Consider the following 11184-nt stretch of genomic DNA (forward strand, 5'->3'; position numbering starts at 1 on the left):
ATACTTAACTGGCAGAGGAGATACCATGATCACGAAGGTGGTTTTCCCAGGGCAAGGCTTATCCATTGCACTCCAGATGTGCTGACCCCTGCGATTTCCCCAAATGTGGGAAATTCTACTGCATAATTTGTGATAGTGGGGGACTGCGTTCACACTCTCCCCTGAAAAAACAAACAAAACAAACAAAAAAACTTAGAACTTCATATATTTCTTAGAACTTGGAACTCATAGAGTTCACAGAAATTTTAGACCTTCATAGAGCTCAAAACTCAGAATCTGCCCTGGCTGGTTGGCACAGTGGTAGAGCGTCAGCTTGGTGTGCAGGAGTCCCGGGTTCAATTCCCGGCCAGGGCACACAGGAGAGGCGCCCATCTGCTTCTCCACCCCTCCCCCTCTCCTTCCTCTCTGTCTCTCTCTTCCCCTCCTGCAGCCAAGGCTCCATTGGAGCAAAGTTTGCCCGGGTGCTGAGGATGGTTCTGTGGCCTCTGCCTCAGGCGCTAGAATGGCTCTGATTACGGCAGAGCGTCGCCCCAGATGGGCAGAGCATTGATCCTTGGTGGGCATGCCGGGTGGATCCCGGTCGGGCGCATGCGGGAGTCTGTCTGACTGCCTCCCCATTTCCAGCTTCAGAAAAATACAAAACAAAACAAAAAAACAAAAAACTCAGAATCTTTTTCATTTAATGCCTCATACAGTCTCAGGCTATCTCTGAATTCTGGAAAGTAAACCCCTCAAGTGCAGAAAGTTTTGTTTGTTTGCTGCTGTATCCCCAGTGCTTAGAGCAGTAACGGCACATGGTAGATTCTCAAGGATCCCATAGTCTAAAGAGATGGTTCATTACCTACCAACCATGAAAAGGGGTGTAACATTCTACTCCAGGGGTTCTTAACCTATTTGTATCTTTTTGGAAAATCTTACAAAAGCCATGGACATCCTAGCAAGGAAACTACAAATGTATATGAAAAGTTGCATACAACAAGGTCCCTGCTGCACTATTGGATCACCACCTCCAGGGTGGGGGGAGCTGGTGTCTGCCCTCCCAACCAGCAAGTTTTGTGAAGAAAGCAGTCATGTGAGCTTGTACAGAGCTGGTACAAGCTTCATTCACAGAATTATAAGAAATGCCACACTGACTCAAATTAGGTTTGGGAAGACATGAGACAAGTTTGGAGGGCAGGAATGGGGAGGTCTGTCTGGTGCTCTAGCCAAGAAATTAGTCAGCAGGTGCAGGGGTGACCTCATCTACAGAACGAGAAAACATCTTCAAGCTTAAATGTGTGGGAGCCAACCAGGGTGAAGCGTTGGGAGTTAAAGATGACCTGGCCAGTTCAGCTTGTGCTCCTAGGTGAGGAGAAATTTTAGTTTAGTCTATTGTACTCGATTTCTATCCCATTTCCAACACTCCCTGGATGGCTGGAAATAAGTAAGGTTCTGAAGATGACTAGGGTGAACACAGATGTAAGTGTGGTTCCCTTTGAGGCTAGGTGGAAACACAAGAGTGGGCATCATTCTGTAGCCTGTCAGAGCTTTCCTTTCCTTTTTTTTTTTTGGTATTTTTCTGAAGTTGGAAACGGGGAGGCAGTCAGACAGAGTCCTGCATATGCCCGACCGGGATCTACCAGGCATGCCCACCAGGGGGCAATGCTCTGCCCATCTGGGCTATTGCTCTGTTGCAACCAGAGCCATTCTAGTGCCTGAGGCAGAGGCCACAGAGCCATCCTCAGTGCCCGGGCCAATTTTGCTCCAATGGAGCCTTGGCTGCAGGAGAGGAAGAGAGATATAGAGAGGAGGGAGAGAGGGAGGGGTGGAGAAGCAGATGGGCGCTTCTCCTGTGTGCCCTGGCCGGGAATCGAACCCGGGACTCCTGCACGCCAGACCAACACTCTACCACTGAGCCAACCGGCCAGGGCCGCCTGTCAGAGCTTTTCATCCTGCAAAAGAGGAAACGCATGGCTGGCCAGGTGGTGCTGATTAGATTAGCAGCTGATCAGTTTCGGGGTTGGTTAGGTTAGCGGCTGTTTTGCTTGAGTAACTGATTTAGATCAAACCTCTGATTAAATCAGGGGTTGATTGAGTGACATTTGATTAGATTAGGTGGATTAGATTAGATAGATAGATCCCTAGAAGAGTTTCAGAGGGACTCCAAGCTCTTCCTCAATTTGCCTACCACTAGCTCTTTCTCACCCTTGCATTGTGCCCATGCCATTCCATATCACCTTGATGAACTCAGTAGATCTTCATTGAACCGATAGTTAATCCAGGCTGTGTAATAGAGACCCAGAGGTGAAGCAAACCTTGGTTCCTATGCAAGGAGCAGTGGTTATGCATTCATTCGTTATGCCGGTATTTATTCAATACGTACATTTGTTACACCTAGCACGGAGCATGCGGTACCTAGCAATAAAAAGGATGGACAGGACACTACTCTCTTGAAGCTTATGTTGGAATGGGAGAGGAGTTACAGACATTAAGCAGTATGGCAGTTAAAAAGGAGTCATTGTCAATAAAAAATGTGCTCACGCCCTGGTCGGATAGTTCAGTTGGTTAGAGCACTGTCCCAAAGCTCAGAGGTTGCAGGTTCAATACCCAGTCAGGGCACATTTAGGAATAGCTAGATGTTCCTGATTGTGTGTCTCTCTCTCCCTCCAGCCCCCATTTCTCTCTTGCTGAAATCAATAAAAAATTAAGATAAAAAAAAGTGCTCGCCCTTCGAAGAGCCAGTTGGGTGTTTTCCCTCTGTGACCGCATCTGTCTACTGACATCTTCATTTGGGTGTCCCATCACCTCCACACATTCAGCTGCTCCAAAGCTGAAATCTAGACTCTCCCTTACTCTCCCAACTTACTCCATCTCAGGCCAGAAACTTAGTGTCATCCTTGACAGCTTCTTCCTCTCTCCCTTCCAGTGTTAGAAAAGCTAGTTTAGTAATTTCTTTTAAGCTTCTTTTCTCTCCATCCATACTGCTTCCATCCTAGTTCAGGCCACTGCCATCTTGTGCCTGGACACCTAGAATACTAACATAGCTGGTCTAGATAGATTAGATAGATAGATAGATAGATAGATAGATAGATAGATAGATAGAAGATAGATAGATAGATAGATAGGTAGATAGATAGATAGTCAGTCTAGTGATTTAAAAGGGACAGCAAAGCCTGACCTGTGGTAGCGCAGTGGATAAAGCATCGACCTGGAATGCTGAGATCGCTGATTCAAATCCCTGGGCTTGCCTGGTCAAGGCACATACAGGAAGCAATTACTATGAGTTGATGCTCCCCACTTCTCCCCCCTCCTTCAAAGTCAATAAATAAAAAATATATTAAAAAATTGAAAAAGAAAATAAAAATAAATTAAAAAAATAAAAGGGACAGCCAGCAAGATTGAACCAAGTTTCTATCTGGAGTAACTTCCTCCTTATTCTGTATAGCCTTACTCCCAACTCACACAGTCACATTCCTGGTTTTTGTGTGATATTGAACATGCCTTTCAGTTTTTCAGATACTTTTAAAATGCAGCTAGTTCCTGGGATTTCTATCAGCTCTGATGTTCTGTTATATTAAATTTCAGGGCATGACCCCAGATTCTATGAAAATCTGCCACAAAGGGATCTAAAGCAAGATTTTCCAAAGGACATTACAGGGTCATTCTTTATTCCAGGTACTGATCAGGAGGCCAGGCCCTGTACGGCCATGGTATGTTTAATATCTCAACATGCTCTAAGCAGAACGCTACCGGATTTTTTTCCATTGAGCCAGAGCAATAATGTGTGCCAGACCTTATGCTAAACATCTTTGAATTCTGATCAGATATAACAAAAATGTGGTAACAACTGCTATCACTCCTGTTCCACAGATGAGAAGACTGATAAAAAGAAATGTTAGAAACCCCCCGACCTGAGGTGCTGAGGTCGCAGGTACAAAAGCCTGGGCTAGTCCAGTCACAGCACATACTAGTGGAGGAACTACTGTGGGTTGAAGCTTCCCATTCCTCTTTCCCCTCTATCTCTCTCTCCTCTCTCTGAAATCAATCAATAAAAATGAAGAATTTTAAGAAGTGTTAGAAAGCTTACCTGAACGCATTGTTGAGGTTGTGCGAGAGGTCAAGGCCCTGCAGATTCGGTCAGACCAGAGAACATGTACGAAGCTGGAGAAGGGTTTCTCATTCCTGGATTTTTTTAGTCTCGCACGGCCTGCGAGAGACAGGCAAGGAAAGGAGCTACTTCTTGCAGCGGCATGTGAGAAAAAAGAGGGAGAAACTCCTCCCCAAGTAAACCTTTTCTTTGTCAGCGACTGCTCCAGAAAAGCGTCCTCCAGGCTAGGGCCCCCAGCTTCTTATGGGCTGCCTAGACAGAAGTAGCGTTTAGCCACTAAACATGTCCTTAATGACATAAGGTGCTAACATTAAGGTAGTGCTCAAGGTCTTCTGTCCTTGTTTGCAAAATGAATTATAGCTACACAGCCAAAAACCAAATGAACAAGCTTAACTTTAACTATTTTCCCTACACTCCACCCCTTAGGGTTGCATGCCTCACAATGTATGCGATGGGCATCTTCCTCCAGCACCCCTGTGTGAGTAGTGAGGTACATTTTATCTATATCACACAACGGCACTAGAGAGTGCAGCAAAAACTAACAGAGAGCAAGCTATACCAACAATAACAAGCAGCATCGTATGCCATCCTGATGCTAGGAACGCCTGCCCTTCCTGGAGAGGGTCTCCAGTGAGAGGTTCCATCTCCCAGGTTTCTTTTGCCAAGGCATACAAGGCCTGGCTGACACTATGTTGCTCATCTGGAATATAAACAACATTCTGAGTCTATTATGGTATATAAACCACCTTGCAGTTAGCATATCTAATGCCATTCTACTGTGTAAGATAACCTTTCTCATTTAGTATTCTTCATCATTGAGCAATGCCAGGGCCTTATAAGTTATATTAAAAACCTTGCAGGCCCTGGCTGGTTGGCTCAGTGGTAGAGCGTCAGCCTGGCGTGCAGGAGTCCTGGGTTAGATTCCCGGCCAGGGCACACAGGAGAAGCGCCCATCTGCTTCTCCACCCCTCCCCTCTCCTTCCTCTCTGTCTCTCTCTTCCCTTCCTGCAGCCAAGGCTCCATTGGAGCAAAGTTGGCCCAGGCGCTGATGATGGCTCCATGGCCTCTGCCTCAGGTGCTAGAATGTCCCTGGTTGCAACAGAGCGACGCCCCAGATGGGCAGAGCATTGCCCTCTGGTGGGCATGCCAGGTGGATCCCAGTCAGTCGCATGCGGGAGTCTGTCTGACTGCCTCCTTGTTTCCATCTTCAGAAAAATACAAAAAAAAAAAAAAAAAACCCCAAACAAAAAAACCTTGCAATGTGCCCTAAAGCAATCATATCTGTTTAGGTCACTATGCTGGCTCCCTGCGGAGAAAGTATTGCCAGTAGATAAAACTATCAGGCAGGCCTGACCAGGCAGTGGCGCAGTAGATGGAGCATCAGAGTGGGATGCGGAGGACCCAGGTTCGAGACCCCAAGCTCGCCAGCTTGAGTGTGGGCTCATCTGGTTTGAGCATAGCTCACCAGCTTGGACCCAAGGTCGCTGGCTCGAGCAAGGGGTTACTCAGTCTGCTGAAGGCCCACGGTCAAGGCACATATGAGAAAGCAATCGATGAACAACTAAGGTGTCACAACAAAAAACTGATGATTGATACTTCTCATCTCTCTCCGTTCCTGTCTGTCTGTCCCTATCTATCCCTCTCTCTGACTCTCTCTGTCTCTGTAAAAAACAAAACAAAACAAAACATTATTCTACATACTTTAACTTTTACAAGAAGAAGTTAATAATAGGGTTTGAATAACCCTAAATAACCTGAATGGTATTATCAAGCCATAAGAGTTTTCCAAGACAGATTGGAATTTTGGAAAGTAAAAAATTAGATTCCTTTCACTCTTCTATTATGTATCTTTCATAAATAATAGTCATAGCGCCAAAACAGAATGGATTAGTTCTCTTAGTGCATCTTTTTAGTAGGCATCTGAATGAGTTTGTGAGGGCTGCCATAATAAAGTACCCCAGACTATGCAGTTAAACAAAAATTTCCTCACAGTTCTGAGATCTAAAGGTTTGAAATCACAATGTTGGCTGGCCTCCTCTTTGACTTGTTGATGGCCAACATCTTCCTGTGAATTCATGTTTTGATCCCTGTGTCTGTGTTGTAATCTCTTCTTTTAAGGACTTCAGTCAGATTGGATTAGCGTCCATCCATAAGACCTCATTTAATCTTAATTCCTCTATAACAGAAGTCGGGAGACGTTTTGGCTGAGAGAGCCATGAACGCCACATATTTTAAAATGTAATTCCGGCCTGACCAGGTGGTGGCACAGTGGATGGAGCGTTGGACTGGGGTGTGGAAGACCCAGGTTCGAGACCCTGAGGTCGCCAGCTTGAGTGTGGGCTCATCTGGTTTGAGCAAAAATTCACCAGCTTGGACCCAAGGTCGCTGGCTCAAGCAAGGGGTTACTCAGTCTGCTGACGGCCTGCGGTCAAGGCACATATGAGAAAGCAATCAATGAACAACTAAGGTGTCGCAATGCGCAACGAAAATCTAATGATTGATGCTTCTCATCTCTCCATTCCTGTCTGTCTGTCCCTGTCTATCCCTTGCTCTGACTCTCTCTCTGTCTCTGTAAAAAAAAACAACAACAAAAAACCCCACTAAGCTTAAAATGTAATTCCAGGGCCCTGGCCGGTTGGCTCAGTGGTAGAGCATCGGTCTGGCGTGCAGGAACCCTGGGTTCGATTTCCGGCCAGGGCACACAGGAGAAGCGCCCATCTGCTTCTCCACCCCTCCCCCCCTCCATCCTCTCTGTCTCTCTCTTCCCCTCCCGCAGCCAAGGCTCCATTGGAGCAAAGTTGGCCCGGGCGCTGAGGATGGCTCCATGGCCTCTGCCTCAGGCGCTAAAATGGCTCTGGTTGCAACAGAGCGACACCCCAGATGGGCAGAGCATCACCTCCTGGTGGGCATGCCAGGTGGATCTCGGTCGGGCGCATGCGGGAGTCTGTCTGACTGCCTCCCTGTTTCCAACTTCAGAAAAATACAAAAAAAAAAAAAAAGTAATTCCATGAGAGCCATACAACGACCTATGTACATTACGCATTATCCAATAAAAATTTGGTGTTGTCTGACCTGTGGTAGCGCAGTGGATAAAGTGTTGACCTGGAACACTGAGGTCGCCGGTTCAAAACCCCGGGCTTGCCTGGTCAAGGCACATGTGGGAATTGATGCTTCCTGCTCCTTCCCCCTTCTCTCTCTCCTCTCTCTCTAAAAATGAATGAATGAATAAATAAATAAATAAAAATAAAAATTTGGTGTTGTCCCGGAGGACAGCTGTGATTGGCTCTAGCCACCCGCAACCATGAACATGAGCAGTAGGAAATGAATGGATTGTAATACATGAGGATGTTTTATAATTTTAACGTTATTATTTTTTTTATTAAAGATTTGTCTGCGAGCCAGATGCAGCCATCAAAAGAGCCACATCTGGCTCATGAGCCATAGGTTCCCAACCCCTGCTCTATAAAGACTTCAACTACGGTCATATTCTGAGGTACTGGAGATTAGGATTTCAGCATATAAATTTTTGGAGACACAACCCAGCCCATAATAGCATTGAATTAGAGAAATTTGAATTTTAAAATTTTTCCTGCCATCAATTATGCGAAGATTACTTGTATTGACAGTTTAATTCCTTAAAATTATTTTTATAATGGTATAAGGAAAGCCGCTTTATTTATAGCAGATTCTCTATATTAATTACATGGGTAGAATAAGATTGTTGATTTGTCTGGATAGAAATTTACTTTTTCTCTAAAATAAGGTAGTGAGCAATATGAACTTTAAATTTCAGTTTGAATCTGAATTTCTAAAATGTTACTATAATAAAACAACTATAGAAATACAGACTAAAAGGAAAGGAAAAAGGATAATTTTGCTGGAAAAATACTTTTAGAAAGTAGTAATTTATATCTTTATAATAATATCACAACTACCATGTTATTAATAGATTTTACTGCATTCAGAGAGAATAAATTAATATTTCTTTATTGTTTTAAAATTTATTGTGTTAACATGAATTCAAATGTCCCACTCAATATAACACCCTCACCCACCAGCAGAGTGCCCTCCATGACACCCTCTTTGTCCTCCTCTCCCTGACTCCCTCCTCCAGTTCCCTCTGGAATTTGCTGTCCTGTTATCTGTATCTATGTGTTACGTATATATAATTTGACTAATCCCTTCACCTTCTCTGATCCCGTCCCCTCACCCCTTCTAGGCATGGCCAACATCACAGCAGCCTGGCCCATGCAGGTTCGCATTGGATTTGGACAGATGGAAAAGAAACAACGGCCTGACCAGGCGGTGGCACAGTGGATAGAGCGTCGTACTGGGATGCGGAGGACCCAGGTTTGAGACCCCGAGGTCATCAGCTTGAGCGCGAGCTCATCTGGTTGAGAGCAAAACTCACCAGCTCGGACCCAAGGTCGCTGGCTTGAGCAAGGGGTTACTCAATCTGCTGAAGCCCCCATGGTCAAGGCACATATGAGAAAGCAATCAATGAACAACTAAGGTGTCACAACGAGAAACTAATGATTGATGCTTCTCATCTCTCTCCATTCCTATCTGTCCCTATCTGTCCCCTTCTCTGACTCTCTGTCTCTGTAAATAAATAAATAAATAAATAAATAAAATTTTTTTTAAAGTCTCTCTTGACGTCTTTTTTTTTTTTTTTTTTTTGTATTTTTCTGAAGCTGGAAACGGGGAGAGACAGTCAGACAGACTCCCGCATGCGCCCAACCGGGATCCACCTGGCATGCCCACCAGGGGCGACGCTCTGCCCACCAGGGGGCGGTGCTCTGCCCCTCCGGGGCGTTGCTCTGCCGTGAGCAGAGCCACTCTAGCGCCTGGGGCAGAGGCCAAGGAGCCATCCCCAGCGCCCGGGCCATCTTTGCTCCAATGGAGCCTTGGCTGTGGGAGGGGAAGAGAGAGACAGAGAGGAAGGAGAGGGCGGGGGGTGGGTGGAGAAGCAGGTGGGCACTTCTCCTATGTGCCCTGGCCGGGAATTGAACCCGGGTCCCCTGCACGCCAGGCCGATGCTCTACCGCTGAGCCAACCGGCCAGGGCCTCTCTTGACCTCTTATCTCTCTCCCATCTAACGTCCAATTACTAGGAAAAAAAAAAAAAAAAAAGAAACAATGGAGCCAAAAACTGGTGGGCCATCATCTTTAATCCTAGCTTGCACCGGGAGGGCAAGTAAAAACACACACTGGGCTCCAAAACCCACTCATTCAGTGCTCACAAAGCTACTGACTTATCCGAGTTTCCTAGAATCAAAGGTTTCTAGCTCACCAGATTTATTCACCTCTGTTCCCCATCTCCTTCCTTCTCCCTGCACAAACTCTGCACAAACTGGCTTCTCTCTCAGCACTCCACCATCTTGGCTGCTTCTCCTGGCCTCCTCCACGTGGCCTCTTTCTGCTCTCCTCTCTGCTCTCTCCTCTAATATTAATCTCAGGAACCAAGAGAACAAGCTCCTGTTCTGCCCCCATTTTATAGTGCAGAAATCGAAACCTTTTAATCCAATATACAAAATAGGGAAGCCTCTAATACAAAGTCACTTATCTGAGGCATGATGGGATTATACCACCCCACATCAAAAAGGGTGGGGCCCTGGGCGGTTGGCTCAGTGGTAGAGCATCGGCCTGGCATGCGGAAGTCCCGGGTTTGATTCCCGGCCAGGGCACACAGGAGAAGCGCCCATCTGCTTCTCCACCCCTCCCCCTCTCCATCCTCTCTGTCTCTCTCTTCCCCTCCTGCAGCCAAGGCTCCATTGGAGCAAAGATGGCCCGGGCGCTGGGAATGGCTCCATGGCCTCTGCCTCAAGTGCTAGACTGACTCTGGTTGCAACAGAGCGACGCCCCGGAGGGGCAGAGCGTTACCCCCTGGTGGGCATGCCGGGTGGATTCCGGTTGGGCGCATGCGAGAGTCTGTCTGACTGTCTCTCCCCGTTTCCAGCTTCAGAAAAATACAAAAAAAAAAAAAAAAAAAAAAATTATACCAATGCAATTGAGTTGTCTTGGTCTGTTATAATACCCTGAAAACTTTTATGAAATGCAGGGTACATTTTTAAAGGCATGAAAAGAAAATACTCGTTGATAGTAGATTTAATTAATCCCCAGAGCTCATTATCACATTTGTGTCGGGAAATAAAATTTTAAAAGTGAATTCAGTGAGTTCCAAAGTTGTACCTAAATATTTGACTAAAATAAAAGAAGCATTAGAAGAATTACAAAAGAAACAGAAAAGCCAAAGCTTTACTTATATTTCATATAACTGCAATTATTTTATTTTTCTAATTGGGACATAAGTAAATCTTTTGGTCTGATGGTATTTTGTTTCCCAGGCAAAATAAAATGATTATGTGCTTCTTGAAGAAAGGTTCTTGGCTTATGAATATATATATCTTTTTTATTTTATTTTTATTTTTTTTACAGGGACAGAGAGAGTCAGAGAGAGGGTAGATAGGGACAGACAGACAGAAACAGAGAAAGATGAGAAGCAGCAATCATCAGTTTTTCATTGCAACACCTTAGTTATTCATTGATTGCTTTCTCATATGTGCCTTGACCACGGGCCTTCAGCTGACCGAGTAACCCCCTTGCTCGAGCCAGCGACCTTGGGTCCAAGCTGGTGAGCTTTTTACTCAAGCCAGATGAGCCTGCGCTCAAGCAGCCAACCTCGGGATCTTGAACCTGGGACCTCCACATCCCAGTCCGACACTCTATCCACTGCGTCACTGCCTGGTCAGGCGGCTTATGAATATATTTAGATATCGCCTTTGGTAGAGACATGTGCTTCTTTTCTATGGTAAGTGAAAGGAGAGAAAGAAATGGGACTAGCAAACATGTTCTAAATTATTTTCACATTTTATTATGACATTCTCAACAGAAACTATTCTTTTTCTCTCAGTGTTTTTCTTTTAGTTGATATATTTACTAGTATATCTCTTTTTTTTTTTTTTTTTTTACAGAGACAGAGAGAATCAGAGAGAGGGATAGACAGACAGGAACGGAGAGATGAGAAGCATCAATCATTAGTTTTTTGTTGCACATTGCAACACCTTAGTTGTTCATTGACTGCTTTCTCATACGTGC

At 45.3% G+C, this 11184-nt stretch overlaps 1 non-coding gene across 1 annotated transcript; it reads left to right on the forward strand.

Annotated features, from left to right (window-relative positions):
* Positions 1-164, forward strand: LOC136377677 (U1 spliceosomal RNA). Its single transcript, XR_010746354.1, has one exon. It is a non-coding gene; the product is annotated as a U1 spliceosomal RNA (small nuclear RNA).
* The last annotated feature ends 11020 nt before the right edge of the window (positions 165-11184 follow it).

Source organism: Saccopteryx leptura, chromosome 6, assembly GCF_036850995.1.
Source record: "Saccopteryx leptura isolate mSacLep1 chromosome 6, mSacLep1_pri_phased_curated, whole genome shotgun sequence".
In the NCBI taxonomy this organism is placed as follows: domain Eukaryota; kingdom Metazoa; phylum Chordata; class Mammalia; order Chiroptera; family Emballonuridae; genus Saccopteryx; species Saccopteryx leptura.